General features: G+C 39.0%; 3 long non-coding RNA genes across 3 annotated transcripts; 2 read left to right on the plus strand and 1 right to left on the minus strand.

The window, feature by feature from the left end:
* Window positions 1-8,916: 8,916 nt before the first annotated feature.
* LOC125386978 lies at window positions 8,917-10,840 on the minus strand. Its single transcript, XR_007227567.1, has 3 exons — window positions 10,400-10,840; window positions 9,901-10,080; window positions 8,917-9,632 (listed from the first exon to the last, which is right to left on the minus strand). It is a non-coding gene; the product is annotated as an uncharacterized LOC125386978 (long non-coding RNA).
* Window positions 10,841-10,863: 23 nt separating this feature from the next.
* LOC125386979 lies at window positions 10,864-12,130 on the plus strand. Its single transcript, XR_007227568.1, has 2 exons — window positions 10,864-11,131; window positions 11,723-12,130. It is a non-coding gene; the product is annotated as an uncharacterized LOC125386979 (long non-coding RNA).
* A 1,068-nt stretch (window positions 12,131-13,198) lies between these two features.
* On the plus strand, window positions 13,199-14,403 carry LOC125386980. Its single transcript, XR_007227569.1, has 3 exons — window positions 13,199-13,551; window positions 13,702-14,107; window positions 14,208-14,403. It is a non-coding gene; the product is annotated as an uncharacterized LOC125386980 (long non-coding RNA).
* Window positions 14,404-15,398: the final 995 nt, after the last annotated feature.

Here is a 15,398-nt window from a genome sequence, read left to right on the forward strand (position 1 = left end):
GAGTTCCTCCCAGCAGACTTGCATTCCGAGTGGAACCGATATTATGCCAAATTGCTATTACTCGATGATATTCGGTTCCCTCGTAAAACAATAATAAAATCAGCCATTGAGATTGAGCTCCATGGCTTTTGTGACGCCAGCGAAAGAGCGTACGGAGCCTGTGTTTATCTGCGTACTTTCAATCCCAGAAACATCCAGACACTACTACTCATGATGAAATCAAAGGTAGCTCCACTCAAATCGCAAACCATTCCACGACTTGAACTGAGGGGAGCCCTTCTACTCACATCTTTAACCGCAACTATACAACAAGCATTACCAGTCAAATTAAAGCGGACAGTTTATTGTATGGATTCCACTATTGTTCTCCGTTGGATCAATTCGTCTCCACACACACTTAAAATCTTCATTGCAAATCGCGTAGCAGAAATTCAAAATAAGACTACCTTTAGCAATTGGCGTCATGTCCCCATCAATGATAATCCTGCGAACTTAATTTCTCGAGGGCAATAACTCGAATATTTTCTGCAGCCGAACATTTGACAAACTGGACCACAATGTCTGCAAAAATCGCAAGTGTTGGCCTATGTTGTGTCCAACACCTTTGGCCAACACCAACATACCAGAACAAAAAACAGTAATTTGTTTAGCCATAACTCCTGTCAACCACAGTCTCTTAGTCAAATTTTCATCCTGGCTTAAGTTAATCCGAATTACTGTTCGCTCTCTTCGGTGGAAACAAAAACAAAACCGGTCATCACCACGAACCACAGAGGAACCAATGTTTCCCACGACAACCTGATAAAACTACTGCAATACAGCCGCTTTTCTGAAGAGATAGCAATGCTCCTGAAAGATCGAAACATGCCAGTCAATGGAAGACTCCAACGACTGAACCCTTTTATCGACAATGAAGGAATATCGCGCGTCGGGGTCCGACTGAGTCAAGCGCCGATGGCTTTCGCCCAGAAACACTCGATCATATTGTCCAAATCTCTGGTTACATCACGAATAATAGATCACGGACATAAGGTCAGTATGCATTCAGGAACACAGGCTACTTTATACGCAGTGAGACAACGATACTGGCCCATCGATGGCCGAAGTCATGTATGGCGTACAATTAAAAGTTGCGTCCGTGCTGTCGTGCTCATTCGCCACCAGTGGACTACATAATGGCTAATTTGCTGGAGGCTCGAGTACCGGAATCTCGACCATTGACAAACGTCGGTGTCGATTATTGTGGTCCATTCTACATTCAGGAGAAACGAGATCGTAACCGCCGCCAGGTCAAAGTATATGTAGCCATTGTCACGTAACTTGAGGGTTTGATAAAATAAGGTAGCTGAGTCGTAACACAACTATTAATATTAGCTAAACTTCATTGCGAATTCAACAATCATAACGGAATACACACTAAGCTACAATGATATGTACGCGACTATTATACGAGTAGAGACCGGTAAGGATAAGTTGACTATTCCAAAAGCACAGAATAAGTGTCTCTTACTGACGATACCGTGTCTGAGGAAAGCTAAGGGTGAGATAAGCTGAGGTAAGCCAAGGGTGGGTGTGTCTAAGGACACGGAACTATCGGATTTGTAGATGGTAATGTCGGTTAATGAAGTGAGGGCAGTAGACACCGTCTCCGATTGGATAATAAGCCGGTTGGTGGACCAGGAAGGGTTTTAGCCGCCCTCGGGAGAAAGTTGCTAACGGAATATATCAGATGTGAGGAAGCCCAACTTTCCCTGTTACGTGTAGTAAGCAATAGTCGTAAAAGTAATTTAAAAGATACTCGCTTGGTCTGAAGGACCTTAACCATAAAAGTTCCAAGACCCATGGTGGGTACTTAAGATTATTGAGGGTACGCGCCAAGGATTTGCAGACATCCGGGTGTCAACCTTCCCGCGGTATATGGCCTGGTCTCTGATGTAAATTGACGTTACACCATCTTCATATGCCTAGCAGTCAAGGCGGTGCACATTGAACTCGTTGGCGATCTCACGAGCGAAACCTTCATCGCCGCTGTTCGCAGATTCATTGCTCGGTGAGGGTTTTGCTCGACCATCCACTCCGATAACGGCACAAACTTCATCGGCGTAAATAACGAATTAAAAGAGCTCCACAATCTACTGAAATGGGATGATCATAATGTAGTATCGTGGACAAAAGGCCTAAGATATCGGCCGAATCGTAAACAATGTCGCGAGAGCCGCAGCATCGTCGGGTACATCAATGTGTCGTCGGTCCTTTCAAGTGAACAGTTTCGTGGAGAAGGCCTGCGTGACCCTGGCCACGGGCGTTTTCGGGACACGTGCGCGATAGGGCTGGAAAAGACAAAAGAGATGCTAAAGGCGGTGTTAGTTGAGACGCCGGCGAGAACGAATGCAAAAGGCGAGCAGTATCAGTTGAGAAGCGAGAGCGTGCGAGTGCGGATGCCGAAGACGCGAGTTATAGAGAGTGATTTGAGCGGAATAAGACTTTTGTGTTTTAGTTCAAGTTTAACATTTATCGTTCTCTGTCCAATTAATCTCTGTTATTTTTATTTATCTTAATAAATAGTATTAGGAGAATTTTACAAATCTAAATTATCCTAATCCTATCCTTTTTCCGATACTACAATAATGAAAAGGTAAATGCATTCCTATCCGACAGGCAAATCGAACGATGCTTCATACCCCCTCATTCCCCACATTTCGGTGGGTTATGGGAGGCAGCTGTGAAGTCATTCAAACACCACTTTAAACGCGTCATCGGCAACGAATTACTTACTTTCGAACAATTCAACACCCTCATCATCAAAATAGGATCAGTTCATAATTCCCCACCACTAACTTCCATATCCACGGATCCCAAAGATACTATTTTCTCTTCATTTTATTGCAATATGTAATTATAATACAAATAAGGTGAGTTGGAAAACTAGCAGAACTTTAACAATTTGTCCCTTTAAGATTTCTGATCCTCATGATGATACAATACAATAACAAAATTTGACTTTGAATTTCGAAGCCATGGTAAGTTTTGCGAGTACTATTCTTGCACATTTTCGTTATCCAAGTATAGTGTTGGTGACAAGTCGTTTTTAACCATCCGCTTACATACAGTGACAAGCAAAAGTATAAACACACTCCGCTGATTTTATGTAAAAGGCGATGCTACGACTAATTTTTCACGTGATCGGTAAAGATTAGGTAACAGTAACTACAAGCTGCATCTGATTAACGAAACGTACTAGTTCATTATCATTAACATTAATAATGTACAGAATATTTTATAATGATTGTGTTTTGAAGGAATGTTTACAGTTTTGCATGTTTCGTCAGAAACGTTTATGATAGCATGTAAATGTTAGGTAAACGAAATTGTCAATAAGCACTAATTGTCCACTGTTCCTCAGTCAACTGTTCCACACCATTGTTAAATTACTTTTCAGTTTGACTAGTAAGGAACAGCAAGAATCTACAAGTCGAAGACAGTCAATCGACAGAAGATAGATCATCACCGTCGTCAACATGGAAGGAAACTTAGGTCGTACACATTCGGAGTTGTCATTTCAAATACTCAATCTTGTATCATACTGAAGTTGTTGGATCATTCAAATATATAATAACCTGTTAATAGCAGCGTTATATTCAACCAACCACCCTTATTATCCCACAAGAAACAAGGGATCGAACGATTCGTGGCGTCGATTAGTCAAATCTTAACAGGAATTTACGACTTCCGTTGGCGCGTTTCTTCGAGATTGCGTCTCCCCGCGAAAGTCCGAAGGTTTAATCCGCGAATACTTTAAATACTTCTGTATATTATGTGCATTCTGTGCATTGTAACGGAGAATTTCTAATGAACTTCACGGTAAATTAAAATATTCAAATGCCTATTAATCACGCGTATACACATGCTTTTAAATATACGCGAAATAGAAGCCTCCCGCTTCAACTTACTCGCACATAATTGAGTCTATCACTAATCGTAACTCCGCGCTATCTTAACCTACACACGATCATGGTCCGTGTAAACTTCTACAGAAGCTGTCCGAATTATTATACGTGTAAGAGATAATGAAAACTGTGGAAATAGCCAACGGCAATTTTGTTTTGGTGATGTGTTCGTGCACTTAAAACTCCGTTGAAAATACATACATACTACGACCAAAGGGAGTAGACAGTTGTATTTCATCCATACCTCCAGTATTGTTTTATCGTTTGACCAATTTCGAACGAGTGAGAGAACAAAATTTCCGCGGTAAAGCATCCACGCGTATCTGACCACTTTTCGCGCCATAGTTCCGGCCGTTGTTTACCGCGACGGATGTTTCCAGCGATGGATATTCGCTTGGAAGCCGGTGTACAGTGAACGAACGAATACATCCTTGGATCGAGTAAATAATATGACGAAAATTGGAATTAATGGCGTGTCGTTATGAGCACTTTTCGATGAATTAAACGGAATGCCGCACGACCGCGAAACCGCATAAATTATCCGTTCGCTCGTCCGTTTGAGTGACTGCATTTTTTAATTTCTTTATCTTTGGTTATACTAGGTGTCTCTGGTTTGTCCGGCTAACTTTATCAGAATAGTTTTATAAGTTATTTGAAGATTAATTTACCCGTTAACCGAGGAAGGTGAATTAACTCGTCAGTGTGGATTTTAAACTGTGAAAAGAACATAGCTTCGAGCAATTGTGTGGATTACCTTGTACATTCGTAAAATGTCTTGATAAAGTTTGGTCGAGAGAACCTGGAATTCCCATATATCGGTTCGCAGCTGATACGGAAACACGCATGAAACATTGAGTCGCGTGGGAAGAAGTGCTGGACGGCCCAACAAACAAAGTTGATCGACCTGGATCGCGTTCGAATGAAAATTTTCTATCCTATGAAAAGCGTACAAAGAGTCCACGTTACAAGTGTATTTCTTCTTACGAAATGATCTTGAACGAACGAGGCAAAAGTTTGTTTCCAAACATCTGCAAATCATGGCTACTGCGGAGTTAGAAATAGCCAATGGTTTGAGGTGAGGTGATGTGCGTGATAGGTATAGAAGAATCACTCGGTATTGTTTAACAATAACTGTTTATTTGCTTGTGTTCGTGGTATACACTAGCGCGCCGAAAGCACGGTACAATTATCGGTTCAAGATTACAAGTTCAAGCTCGGCGCGATACTTTACGCGGTGGTTCGAGTCGAGACGGTTGCACAGATGTCGAGGAATTCAGATTCGCTATTACGTACGACTGCGGACGAACAATTCAGGTAGGCGGCTCGCGATAGAACAGAATGAATTTGTGTCGCGATGATGCTCCTTAGGAAAACTGTGTTTGGGTGTGTCTAAGGATACGGGATCATCGGATTCGTTAAGAAAAGTGTTAGTTCAGAGAGTGAGGAAAATGGACTTCGCTGTTAATTGGCTAAATTGTGAGTTAGTGGTTGGAAAGGGATGACAACTGCCCTTGAGAGAAAGTTGCGAGCAAGGAGCGTCGCACGTGAGAAAAAACGGATTTCCCGTAGTGGGTGGTATGTGTAGGGACTATTGAGACAAAGACTATTTGTCCCTTTAGAGAATCTTAGCTGCATGAATCCTAAGATTTATAGCGGGTCCTTAGGCTCGCTGTAAATATTCGGTGAGAGTGTATCAACATCTGGCAATCATCTGTTCGAAGGGTAGAGTCCTTGTGTAGCGAGGCACGGGACAGAAACCGTTGGGAAGTTTGCTGTCGAGTGCCGCTACAGAGGTTTAGATAGAGCAATTCTGAAGATACTTGAAGTTATTTGTTCTTGAGAACGTATTCGTCGATGTGCTCAAAAAGTGATTCAGAAAACGTTTAATGAAGTTCGACGACTAAAATTTCTTTTCAACCAACCACGGTGAGTTCACAAAATTCTCAGCTAATTACCAGTATTTTTCAAGCGCTCCTTTTTTCTGTATCGCCTCGAATGTCGCCTTGCAAGTTACAAACAGTTTTATCACAATGCTACTTTGCAGATGAAGCCGAGATTTTTCTTCGAAAATAAAACTTTTCTTGTTATCATAATGAATCGAAGGTGAATTAAACGTGCAAGGAGTGGAAAGATATTATTATTAGTTCGATAACGTATCTACGTTATCTACGTTAATTTAATAAAGTTTGTTATATCTAAGAACGTGCTCGTATACCAATTACATTTATCTTATATTTGCCCTATACTTAAGTATATTTTTCAAGTTCCCAAAGTTTCCTTTCACAAAAACTCCCAATTTAAATATACATTTCCTGTAGCCTAGCTATTTCAACAAGTTTTTTCCGCTGAAGGAACAAAGTTCGTCGATTCTGCGCGAAACCAGTCGAACGCTTCCTCCCTTGTCCCTTGTCCCTTGTCCTTACTCCTTGAAGTAGCACCTGCAGGAAGGATGATTGCTCGAAGGTAGCAGCATGCACCGACTTGCATAAATACGACTTGATTTTTGCACAGGCAGTGGACGGATAATAGCGCGCTTGCTTTTGACTTCAATGGAACCTGTTTACTGCACGAATGATTGAACGGTGCTGGGAACTCGATTAGAGCATTGCCGATTATACTGACATCTCTAGTCGTGTTCTTTTAACCGTGTCTCGAGTAGAGATAAAATTAGAAATCCGCGTGCTCATCTTCGGGGAAGACGCACCAATATCACGTGACCGACCAAATGGAATGAAAAACGTGGTATTACGAGTGTTGAATATTCGATGAAGGAAAGATACAATTCTTTTAATTTCAATATTTCCCTTTTGTAAAAATTTCAAGAAAGTTTTAAGGAAGAAAGCAGCATAACGCGCAACGTGAAATATTCGACGAACGAAAAATTAAATTTTATGCAATTGTGAAAATTTACCGATCTCAAGGTATGTACTTCTTTCTCTGAAAATTTAAGAGGTACTTACTGGTCAAAATTTTGTAAAAGAACTTTGATGGAAGATATTAGACTCCCTTCGTTTGTAAAATAATATTTGACGAAACGGAAGAGGCAATGTTCTTAATTTGAAGATTTAAAGAACTGCGGTCCGAGGTATTCAAAACTTCTTTCAAGGCATTTTATTATTGTAATTCTAGTGTTGGTAACGCGACTTGTAAAGTTCAGAAAGAAATAACCGTGCAATATAATACAAACGAATAAAATTTATAACAATACGTATGAAAAACGGAGCTGTTTAGAACACGACGTATCCGCGTTCAATTCGCGAACGATTCATCAGGATTAAAAGAAAGTAAGCGAAGCAACGTATAAACCACATTTATCATCTGAGTAATTATACCTGGAAAACGCGTCGATTCAACGAAGCAATACGATTCTTTTCTAATCAGACTCCGCATATCTGCGTTCCAGATCGGTAATAAAAGCTAGCCGACTGAACGGTCCGACCGAGAAAGAAGCATTTCCAGGCAATAACGCACAGCGATTGTCGTTACGTAGCATCGCGTAAATGATACGATTACATTCTGTCAGGATTCCACAATCGAACGCACAAATTGCTATAAGTCATTAATGATCTGGCGTCGGTGTTCGATATGCTATCTATCTTTCTCCTTCTCATCTGTTCATATTATATTATTTTTTAAAAGCAGAGTTCACTAGTAATTCTTGTACGAACCATAAATCCGAGAAATATATCCACTCTTATACGCGGCAAGTTCGACATCAATTTATTCATATACAATTTTCACAGAAATAACTATCGTCTCTTATAAAAAGCGTCTCGTTAAATGATTCTCGGATTTTCGAACGAACCGTGTCCGATCGTTGAAGAAGAAGAGAAAAGGACAGAAGGAAGGCGAAGAATAAAAGGAAAAAGATGAAGAAAAAGAAGTTGCTTATTTCATTTCTAGTGTTTATTAAACGCGTCATGAAAAATATTTTCCCCGTTTGCTAATTAAACAACGCAGTCTTCTCTCACGGCAGATTTTATTCTAATTTAGTCCCAGACGGAAAAACGGGGAACTTTTTCCACGATTTATTTTGCCTGGGTTAATTAACGGGGGATTATAAAAGCGACGAGCTACTTGAATCGGTAAAGGACAAATATTAAATCGCAAAAGTTACTGTTACAAGGGACGCGAGATACCGCGTGATTAAAACTCCGCCATTCGGTATCAATGGCCCATGGCGCACGAAAGCGCTCCACTGTGTTCCGGTGTTAGTTACCCAACGAATATCAGAATTTTCAGGATAATTTCCTTCGACAATCAAACAGTTATTTGCAATACCGTTTTGAGATATTCAAAGATAGAATTTCTTTTTGTTTATAGAATCGCGATATTTATGAAAATCCTATACAAACCGATACTACACGATTAGTGTAAGTAAACTTGGAATTATAATTGTAATTGACGGCAATATTATAAGTTACACTTAATTGTGTGGATGTATGTATGTATTATCAGAAATTGTGATTGTATCGAGACGTAAATTGAATCGATATATGTCTCGATATTTTTAATATTTGAAGTTGTAACGAATGAGAAAAAACGACGCAATTCCACGACCTAACAACACACACACATACACACACACAATGTGGAAAATACGTCGTGCATGATACACTAACACATCGACAGTGGTTGAGAAATTATTATCGCGCCCAATGTCTTTCACTCATTCAGGTAGCACCTGGGCACGTGAATGAGGTCCTGACAATTGGCACGGAAAGGGTTAAGCCTGAAAATCCTGATCTAAAAAGATGATCAGTTTGTGTTATTTTTATTTAACGGACTAACGTTCTTTGATTTTATATTTTACTCCTTTGTTTCTGATTAACTCTACTTTATTAATTTAATAGTAACTAAGTAACACTACTTTATTAATTTAATAAATCGTAACAAAATTTTAATATTGCAGAGAAGGTAGCGAAAAAGACTGAGACTCAATCAAACGGAATAATTGACTCTAAATATATTACTAAGAAAGGAATAATCTCAGGCGATCTCTTTATCAAAGCATATAATCGAAAATGCAGAAGCAGTGTTCAAAATTATTGCTTTGGTTCAAAAATCTGCCCGTCGCGAAGTGTTTTCTTGCACGTAAAATTTCACGCATTCTTGTACGGAAAAAAAATGAATTTTAACTTATATTTTAAATTCTAGCCGAAGTGAAAGAAACGACTTAATATTGTAACGATCAATTCATTGCTTAAGATCAAGTATATTTATGTCACACATATATTCGTGTATATATTATCATTTGCAAATATTCATACGAAATATTAACATGCATATTTATGAATAACACGAATATATTCTCAAGCGTATATGTTTAACCTAAATATTAAAAAACTAATTATTATAATCGCGCTGTGCAAGAAGACCTATTCTAAACTAAAAAATTTGAAAAAAGAACGTTACTACTCACAGGTATAAAAGATACCCGCGTTCACTGTGTTCGCAAAAAATTCTACGTAATACAGTCAGTCACCCGTGCCGATTCGGACCTTTCGTCCGACGACACGATTGAGTGACCGGAGGAACAGAAATGCATGCGATTCACCGTTCGAAGCAGAGAAACAGAAGACATTACCGTGGTTGCTGCGCTATCCCAGCGAATATCATCCGGGAGACTGACATCAGACAGGAACCGTTGAAAGGCCAATAGTAGAAATGGAGATTGCGAAAAATCTGTTACGAAACAAAACACGATGAGTAATCGCTGATTATTTGGGAAGTTAGAGATTATGAGAAATGAAAATTTATTACGTTTGTAACTTTAGTAATAATAAAGATTGAAATTCTAATAAACATCCTTAAATATAAAAGCTGAAACTCTAATATAGAAGTTTAAAATCTAGAAATCAAGAATCTAATGATTTTTTAAATATATTAGTCATTTGTTTCATAATTCGGTACTAAAACTTTAACACTTATTTTATTTTAAGGAAAGAATTACCTCAGAAAATGTTATCCTCCTAAATTGTCAATCAAATCGTATTTCTTAATTGATAGAGATCAAAGAAAAATATACAGAATAGACATAATTGAAGTACGATATGTAAAAATACACATTTGGTTTTTGAGTCACTGTTAGAACACTCCTAAAGAAGATGAAGAAGATGAAGCAGTGATATGTCTATAACAAAACATAAGACATCATTAATATCGATAATACATAATAAGAAACTTGAAACTTTAGCAACAATAAATACTAAACTCTAATAAATATGTAAATTGGAACTCTAATATAAAAATTGGAGAACAAAACAGTCAGTAATTTTTGATCCGTATCAAACAGTTTTATTCTACTTTAATGTTAAAATTTTAAGACTTTATTTCGATTAAAGACATTGACAGTTTTCTAAATTATCAATCATGTTTATTGTATAATTAAACAGTTCAAACAAAATTTAATAAATAGAACAAATTGAAATATAATATGTAAAACTACTTACATTCTTGAGCTCCTGCAGAAGCTTTGTCCTCTTGAGAGATGCACTGACTCTAATACCGAAAAAGAATATTCAAAAGAACGTAAGACAAGATCACATTACCGCGATCGCTAAAATTATATTCGGCGAACAAGAACTCTAATGTCGCGGACAAAATTGTTTGATAAAATTTTATTAGTTTCACGTGTGATTATTTAATTGGATTAAATTACTGCAGTAATAAAAAACCAACGCCGCCAATACGTTACAATACGTTACAAACCTGACGCAACACGAACCATGTTATCGATGCGAAATGAGACAACTAAATGACTCCTTGTACCTTAGTTTCGTCGAGCAACTTCCCAAGTGGTGGGGGAAGGGGGGACACATAAGCCGATGGCACAAGCAGCTACGCAGTTAACGATTCTACGTAGTTACTGATTAACGATCTAGACGAAGAAATGTATACATCAACAAAAACATTTGCCTTCTACGAAGCACTTCCTTTCGAATTACGCAGCACGAATTGCTCCCTACATCGATATTTACAAACATCGTATAATAATTCGTAGCCCTACTAGCAACATCACAGACACATCTGTCTAACTTATTACTTTACTTACCTTACTTTATTGTCTTAATTTCGTTAAACAAAGCAAGATTTAAACAATGGTATGGAGAAAATGAAAAATTACATAAAGTTGCTGGTTGGCAATGACCCAGTATGCAGATGAAGGATTAAGTGTTTTTTAAGTGAGTATTGGCTTTTAATACTAATATAAAAATAATAAAAGAGAAACGTTATTTATCCCTAAGCGAAAAATGTAGTAAGAGAATAATTTTCTTACGGTTGGAAATTTGAAGTCCATTGATATTTTCTCTATAACATTTTTATTATCACGACGTAATATCTGAATTTTTGACCGATACAATAATTTTTACTGTTAGAAATATCTTGAATATGGAGAATTAAAAAATGTGTAATGAAGGATGTAAATAATGGAAATTAATTATGGCGGAGAAATCAATGAAGGAAAGTTACTTTGCTAATTATTATATGAATGAATATGAATGAATATTCAAAATGTCGCGCAACGACTACTAAACTATTTAATTAACACTAAGCTTACCAGGCCTAGTTAAATGACTGATTTAAAGATCTAATTTAAAATTGTACATTTATTGTTATTTCTTTTCTTCATCTAGCTTTATGTGAATTCTTATATTCTTTGATTAATTGATTTCTCAACTTTTAAAACCAGTTATTTGACCAGGCCTGGTGAGATTAGTGTCAAAAGCCAGCTTGAAATTTTCTTCAAATTCTGATCTTCGGCTGATTTTCAGTATTTTGCCTTCGACTTTTCACCATCTATTAGATTTGAGAAACGAAATGCAATGTTAGACCTGCCAACGTTTAGGCCATGTTGCTTCCAACTACAGCAGACTGTCGCAACCTTAAATTCAATGATAAATTACGATCCAGATGAACGTATTGACCCAGATTCCTGTACCGTAGAAAGCGAGAGTAACACAAATCATACTTGTTACGTGTTGTGTAAAAATTTTAGTCATCTTGTTCACATCAAGATCGCTTTCAAGGCTTATTGTTAGTGTTAAAAAGGCGATAGCAAAAGAGAATTTGGAATATTAACGATGAGCGAAACAAATAAATACGATTCGTTCGTGAAACAAGTGACTCAAAAATTACTTGCAGTCAAATTCCATCGAATAATAAACTGGATAATTGTCCTAGACCCTGTATTTCTTTATTTCATCGCGATATATCTAATGGCTAAATACGAGCAACAACCTTAACCCGGTCCCTGGAGAAACGGCCAAATACTACAATACAAAGCAAAGTCACGAAATCAGTGCGTCGAAGATCACCCAGAGTTGAAACTCCACACATATAGGGGAGAACTTCGCGCTTATACCGCAGCAACATAGCTCAACAGTGAACCGACTCCTCTCACTCCACAAAATAAGAAGGCGACAATCTCCTAGACAAGTCCAGTAACTCGGCGGTAAGAACAAAGCATCATTCGTAGCACATAAAATTTCAAAACATATTTTACTGCCACATATAGCCAATCTAGCTACATCTGTATATCCATTATTAAATTATATCTTGTTCCTTGACAAAGTTTCCAATCAACCAAAAAGTTTAAGAGAAAACAACGTTTGTCCTCCTTATAAATAAAATATCACAATGGAACTTTCGGGCAACCAACTATATCAGGCCAACAGACTCAGAGTTCAAAGTAATTTCCTGCGCTCCCAAGTTTTTTACTAAAACACGACTTGGCTAGTAGATAGCTGCCACTGTAAGGCATTATTTAAAATAGATTTGAACAGCGAGAAAAAGCTCCGAAAATCCCCAAAAAACATCTTCAAAGTAACAGCTCAACAACGGTGGAACTCATTTAGAGCAGCCTCTATTTCTGTCAATAAACAGGTGGTCCGTAATGCAGCGACCTCTACTCGAGGTTCTTAGTGGACGTCGAGCACCGCGTTCGGAGCATGCCGACTCGTACAACAATATGGCGCCTCGAGAACCAAACTCGGAAAACCGCCATTTTTACGGGAATTTTAGCTTAGTAAATTACTCCTACTCCAACTTATTCCATGCTATTAACCCTTGTACTTGGAATGGACTCACTATTCCAATTTGAAACTAACAGGGACGAATAACAAAAAGTGAAGAGAATGATACTCTTAACAATGCAGCTTATCATATGGCTCTCAATACACCGTAGTACGAGCCCAGCTTCATAGGTGTCACTCGGTGCTCGAATACCTAACTGTCGTGACTAGCAATAGTCCCCAGATGGCAATAGTTCCCTATACTCGTCTAAGGCTACATATCGTAATTTGTACGTACAGGTAGCATCACCAATTCGTACACCAGCACCAGACTAATGATGATTATATAACCTTGCCCTGAGTGGGCCCCCATATCAAGATAGCGATCGCCTAACACACCCGTACGTATCTCTTCACGTCGATATCGTTGGCTTTCGCGATAAGAAGACCTACCGTGCCAAGTGAGTGCTATCCTCCACTTACAAGATCCAAAACCTCAACGCACCACCGAGGTACCGACGCCCTTTAAGCATTGTTCGATTGTGCCGAAACCAGAAGAGGCTAGTGCTGTTGCACATTTTTGAACCATCGTACGTATCAGCAATCTATCCCGTTCAATACACCACATGAATTACATAACATTAATGTGAATTACATAACATTAGTCAGTACAGTGACCAAAGTAACGCTAAACAACTAGCATGTGCATAAATAAAAACTCCTAGTTTTGTATGTTACAGCTCATACCAGCACCAGCATATCGTACATTATTTAAAAGGTTTTATCCTATCTTGACAACATCAGATTCAAAAAGTTTAACGGCGGAACTTACTGGGAGTTGAATATATCTCAGCAGGCCACTATGGAGGAAGCCATCACCCCAATATGGCGCCAACTACCTGATATCGTAAACGGCACTTTCGTCTAGCGCAAGCCCAGCGATCTCAGAATCGAACTCCGAAGAGCAGGTCTTTTTCACAACATGGTGCAGAATGCCAGTCCCGATAAACGGCGTCTCTGCTCGTGCCGATCAAGTTCATTACAAGAGGTATCATAAAATGGGAGAATCATATTACAAACTTACATACTCGTCAACAGCCTAAAAGTCAGCATTAGTCGTTCGACTTGTTACCTCCGATCAAACTGGTACGTACCATAGGCCCTTGTGCAGTCATTAGTTAAAATCATCCAATACTATTTATTTAATTAGTTGATTTTAATTTCATTTAATTTACTTTACTTTAAGGACAGACCTTGCAGTCCTATTAATAAATATCTAGCTGGTATTAACACCATGGCAAGGTGAGCCAATATTTATATGTCGGCTTGGCGTTAAGACTAAAGTTAGGGTTAAGGGCGTGAAACAAATCCCTATTGACCCCAGACGTGATCATTATGCAATAGAGGAGATATTTACTAGTGCAAATATGATTCTGATGGAATTGGACAAGTAATCGCGATAATTAGATACTTGAGAAGCTAATGACAATGATCCTAGGCTCAATAACCAATCCACGGTCAACGGGATGACGAACTCTACTCTTCTTTAGCGTCTAAGTTCTACTCAATGTTAATGCATGGGGCAATCACTACGTATCTGAGAGTTACTTGAATCGTCGTCGATATCGTACGGGAGAGTGATTCTCCTTCACGGTAACGCTGTCGAAGAAAACTATGATGGGTGTGTCTAAGGACATGAGATCCTCGGATTCATCAAAGAAAGCTTTCGTTCCAGAGGTGAGGGAAATTAGCGCTGTTGCTAATTGGTCGATCTCCATATCGGCGTTTTGAAAGAGATGCTGGCCGCCCTTGAGGGGAGGTTGTTGACGGGGGGCATCGTTCGTGGAAGTTAGGTTTCTCCTATCTTCCCGTAGTTGCAACAAAGTCTATTTGAAGGACGATTTGTGCTTTGAATAGTCAATCAACAGAGTTCAGTCTAGCGTCTGTGTGTTTCTATCCAGTCCCGATCTTCCTCCACTTTAATCAGAATCTCCTCTTTCCTCTTCCACGCATTCACTGACCCTCTGCTAGCTACTCCCCCCACCTTCATTGACACGTACGACGGAGGATAGCATCCCCTGGGGCCCCTTCCTTTTCCTCCTTCTTCAGACAACAGTACTCCAAGCCTCCGAGTCCTCGCTCCTCTCTCTATTAGACTCTTCGTTTTCCGCCAGCCTACCGCACATCTCCGCGTATATCGTTTCCCCTTTCCTGGGCCCCTTAGCAGTTACGATCTTGCTCCCTTCGGCGGAGGACACCATCTTTCTGTTAGAATAGTCGGCCGCTACCCTTTCGCCCATGTCATCCCGATTCAAATCGATCCCTTCTACTTTCCCATGCTCGGGCCTCATCTTCCTCCTTCCTTTTGTCTGACCAACGCACTAGTTCAACGACAACACTATACCCCTAATCACATTCCCTATTTTCCTAGTTCCCT

Source organism: Bombus terrestris, unplaced genomic scaffold, assembly GCF_910591885.1.
Source record: "Bombus terrestris unplaced genomic scaffold, iyBomTerr1.2, whole genome shotgun sequence".
NCBI lineage: Eukaryota > Metazoa > Arthropoda > Insecta > Hymenoptera > Apidae > Bombus > Bombus terrestris.